The sequence below is a fragment of the Triticum urartu genome, chromosome 2, assembly GCF_003073215.2.
Source record: "Triticum urartu cultivar G1812 chromosome 2, Tu2.1, whole genome shotgun sequence".
NCBI classification, from domain to species: Eukaryota; Viridiplantae; Streptophyta; class Magnoliopsida; order Poales; family Poaceae; genus Triticum; species Triticum urartu.
In genome coordinates, this window is record NC_053023.1 from 464,376,713 (window position 1) to 464,381,820 (window position 5,108).

The window sequence follows — 5,108 nt, forward strand, 5'->3', positions numbered from 1 at the left end:
TACATGCTGATTAATTTTTGTTTCGGTTGAGAATCGGGCACCTTCTAGGTCAAGAAAATTGGGCATGACCTTTGCTAATTTTCTTGACCTAGGAGTGCCCCATTCTCAACCGAAACGGAAATTAATCAACATTTCAGGAGAAAGGGGTCATTTCAGAAGATCAAAAGAGCATCACAAGTTGACAAAATTCCCAAGTAGTACAGCAGCAGCATCACAAGTAGTACACCAACATCATCACAAGTAGTACAGCAGCATCAGTGAATACAGTTTTTATAGCATGTTCAAAGTGACAGAAACACAATTTGCTGGGCTCAGTTCTCACACAAGTCAGCTGCCATATTTTCCTTGTGAAGACACTTTCCTCACAGAAGTCAGCTGCCACAAATACTAGTGTTTTGTATTGTTTACTATTGGCAGTAAGCTTTCATGCGTCAGGAGAACAATTACTGATGTGGTTGCGTGAAGAGTACATACTAATAGTGATCTCTACAATTAGTGTTCTAGGAGGAAAATAATTATTTGCACTGGAGTAAATAATTTAAACAAATACTAATGGAGTAATTTGATTCAGGAGTATAGCGTAGTACAGTGTACTGGAGTAATTTGATTCAAGTGATATTTACTAACTTGGTACAGTGGTACTACTAGACTTTCACTGTAGCATTAAGCAAATTAAGCAAATGTACTCCAAGAAAATTAAGCAAATGTACTCCAAGCAAATTAAGAAAATTCAGTAAAAACTCCCACTGCTACTGCATCTTTACCAACCAAATTCAGTAACAGAGCTACTCCATTTTACTCCAAATTCAATATGCAAAATTAACAGTAATCCATACAACTGCTTCACACTCGAAATTCAGTATGCTGCTACACCAAATTCAGTTTGAACATTTAACAGTAACAGTACTTCAATGGAGTACAACTGTCAGTACCCAGCCAAATGTAGTGGCGTCTTGAGTTTACCTCTTGTCAATGATATCTATAACAGCTTTGAAACAACACGAGCTGCTGCTGTCTGTGGTACGGAGGCAGTGCTTGAGATACCTGCACCTATGAAACAAAAAAATGGAATTAAGTTAAGCAGAATAGAAATCAAACATAGCATCAGCTACACTGAAACAATAATGCTTAATCTACTACAAAGTACAAACACTACTCAGGGGGCACAAATAACTCTCCAGGTCAATCACCATTTAATATATCCAGAGATTCAGTGCATATATGATTTCCCAAAACTAGGTGCACCTTTCTATTATTAACACATCCTAAACCGTTGTCAAACAACACAATGATGACTATATCAGATGGAACGTACTGGTTTCGAAAGGGATCACCACATAGTAACCGGACAGAGGGGCATGATCTGGAGCACTCTAACCAAAAGGAAACCCCCAAAAAACTCCTGGCCATCTCAACATACAAAGGAGCACTAGCAAAAAAATTGTAACAAGATGGCAAGCAGCAAACAGAAACAGATATAATAGAGGCGAAACATATAAAATTTCCACATGATATTGTTTCCAGTAGTTTGAAATTGTGACAATTTTGTAGCTATGGACAACTAACTTGAAGGTGTGAATTTGACTAATGACATGAAGCAACAGAGAAAGAGAAGCTAGCGCAACATTTCACTAACTAAATCAACCAATGACCAGAAGAAGCATATCTAAGTTGCATTAAAATACATGGATTTCTTACTAACAAAAGAATAAAGTCAGCAGGTAAAAATAAGAGTAATTCTCAGAAATTAAAAAAAAGAAGAGTAATTGACTATCCTATATGAATCAAAGTTTGGCATGAAAGCAGATCATACTGGTACATATTGGTGGAAAACGACACATCATTTTTTTCCGGTTTTCATGATCTTCCACAGAATTCAGAAACGCAAATATATTCATGGACTTCCATTTTCAGGGATCTTATCTAAGGAACAACAACATCAACATATCAAGGTTCAAGAATAAAATTATATGTTTCATAGGAGTCAGCAATGACAAAACTAGCATGTAATGGGCATACTGAAGACAACCTACATCCATTTAGCCAAAGACAATAAATATTCAGAACAGTGTGCCCACCATTTTGGATTTAGGCATGACAAAATTGTCGCCGGAAGCCATTGTCCTCAAAATCCAAAATAATAGACCAATCTTTATCTTCCCAGATTTGCTGCTTAGCAGAATTGCAGGAGGGAAGATCAATTGTACCTTGCTAACTTGCTAGGGCAGGTCGGCAGTGATGGTGTGGACTGCGGGCGCCCTGCGGGTTGGAGGCGAGCCGGCAAGGGGAGGGGACCGTCCGGACGGACGGCGCCATGATGGGAGCGGGCTAGCTGGCGTTGGCGTCTCGGAGAGGGCCTGAGGGCGGCCGATGGCGACGGCTGAGGGAGGGGAGTGGGCTAGCTGGCGTCGATGTCTCGGAGAGGGCTTGAGCAGCTCACGGTCGATGGTGCAGCGCGACAGAGGCAGAGGGCTTGAGCAGCTCGCGGTCGATGGTGCTGAGGATGCGCACCGCCCCACCGGTGGCTGGATTGGCTGCGGCTCGCGCTCGAGGGCAGGGGCAGCTACGGTTCGTGGGGAGGGCAGGGGGCAACGGCGGCGAGGCTTTCTGGGCTCTGCTCGCTGCTGGGCCGGGGAGGGCGAGGGGAGCAGGCGCGGGCGGACGACGGTGGTGGACCGGGCGCGGGGGTCGTAGGGTGCGGGGGTCGTCGGCAGCGGTGGAGCGGGCGCGGGGGGCGAGGGGGATCTGGCGAGGGAGGGTTAGCGAGATGGATAGCACACACCTACATACAGAGGGGGGAAGGTTAGCAACGGCACACCTTCTAGGGGTGCGCCATAAACATAGTGATAGCAATGGCGCACCTCCCACTGGTGCGCCATTACTAACTTTCTTTTGGATTTTTAGTTGCATCTAATAATTTTTTAGAAAATGACGATCAAATTTGAAAACATTTATGTATGTGAAAAAATATCATCAAATTTGTTATTTGAAAATATTTATGAATATGAAAAAAATATCATCAAATTTGTTATTTGAAAATAATTTTTTTGGATTTTTAGTTGCATCTAATAATTTTTTATAAAACTTTTATGAATATGAAAAAATATTCATGAATTCAAAAAGTGCCTATGAAATTTAAAAATATTCATGAGTTCAAAAAATATTAACAAATTCAATACGTTTTGTGAGTTAGAAATTCAATACCAGAATAAACCTAAATAAAAATTGGTATACCAATGGCGCGCCTCCTAGGGGTGCGCCATAAGTACCTTGATAGCAATGGCGCACCTTCTCCTGGTGCGCCATTAGTAACTTTTTTTTGGATTTTTGGTCGCATTCATTTGTGAATTGGTAAAACATTTATGAATATGAAAAAATATCATCAAATTTGAATAAATATTCCTGAATTCAAAAAGTGCCCATGAAATTTAAAAATATTCATGAGTTCAAAAAATATTAACAAATTCAATACTTTTTGTGAGTTAGAAATTCAATACTAGAATAAACATAAATAAAAATTCACGAGGACTAGAACAGAAGAAATGTCATTTCCATATGTCGAAATACAATCGAGAAATGGAGACTACAATTTAAATACAATCGATCTTAGCTAGCTATCTTTTCACAATCTTCTTGCCCTTCTTTTTCACAAATGGAGTTCTTCTCTTGAATGGACGTCCTTTAGGTAGGGTGGTCCTGCTTCTTCTTGTGGTGTATGGAACTTCATCATCGTTGTCATGTTCCATCTTCGGGTCGCCGTACTTGTTGAAGTCTTGCTCATTGGTGACTCCATCCATTCCAATGATCTTCCTTTTGCCTCTCCTCAAGACAACACGACTGGGCTTTGACGGGTCGGTAATGAAGAAGCATTGGTCCACTTGGGAAGCCAGTACCCATGGCTCATTTTTCGCGGTGACCTTTGCATCCGTGGTCTTGGATTTGGCTTCGGGTACAACCATGGCAGTGAAATACCGGTCTTCTTTTAGGACGCTCTTGGCCCATCTGACACGGAACATCGGGACCTTCTCTCCAGCGTAGCTCAGCTCCCAGATCTCCTCGATCCTTCCGTAGTATCTGTCCTTGTCGTTACCGGTGAAGGATTCCATCGTTACCCCGGAGTTCTGATAACCATCGCTCTTCATGTCCTTGTCCTCAGTGTCGAACGTGTAGCCATTGATATCGTACGCCTCATAGGTCATCAGGTTGTGCTCGGCTCCCTGTGACAAGCCGAATATGAGTTTTTCTTCCGCGGAAGAATCCTCATGTAAAGGGTAATATAGAAGCTTCTCCTTGAACCACCGCGTGAAACATGAGTTGTGCTCCTTGATTATATCTCCGTCTGTCCTCTGTTGGCCTCGGTCATTGTACGTCTTCTCAATAAAGGTTTTGTGCTCTACCACCCAAGGAACGACCACGTCTATGTGTTGTAGTGCGACTACGTTTGCTCTTTCAAAGTCGGTGAGTCGACCCTCGAAGTCGACATGCATTTCGCGGCGACCATCGCGGTGACCCCATCTAGCGAGCCTGCCGAGGTGCCTGTTGATGGGCAGACCAACGGGGTTCTTGATGCCTAGATAATTCGTGCAGTAGGAGATGCACTCTTCGGTCAGAAAACCCCTGGCTATGCTTCCCTCTGGACGTGACATGTTGCGAACGTATCCTTTGATGACACCATTCATCCTTTCGAACATCATCATGCTGTGCAGGAACGTTGGCCCGACTTGGATGATATCCTCCATGGTATGGACCAGCAGATGGACCATAACACGGAAGAATGCGAGCGGGAAATACATATCAAGCTCGCATAGTATCACCACGATATCTTCCTGTAGCATTCTGAGTTGCCTCACGCCAACCGACTTCCGAGAGATGACGTCGAAAAAGTTCCATAGGCCAAATAACGTTTCACGGATGTGCGTGTCCATGATCCCACGGATTGCAACTGGAAGTATCTGAGTCATCAACACGTGACATTCATGAGACTTCATCCCGCTGAACTTCTGCTTTGCTGAGTCTAGGTATTTGCTTATCTTCCCTGCGTAACCGTAAGGAAGTTTTACTCCTACGAGGCACGTGAAAAACTGCTCGATCTCCTCCTGACTTAGAGT

The 5,108-nt window shown here is 43.1% G+C and overlaps 1 long non-coding RNA gene across 1 annotated transcript; it reads right to left on the reverse strand.

Annotated features, from left to right (window-relative positions):
- Window positions 1–862: 862 nt before the first annotated feature.
- LOC125541676 lies at window positions 863–2,770 on the reverse strand. The gene is made up of 2 exons (XR_007297620.1): window positions 2,208–2,770; window positions 863–1,050 (listed from the first exon to the last, which is right to left on the reverse strand). It is a non-coding gene; the product is annotated as an uncharacterized LOC125541676 (long non-coding RNA).
- Between the last annotated feature and the right edge of the window lie 2,338 nt (window positions 2,771–5,108).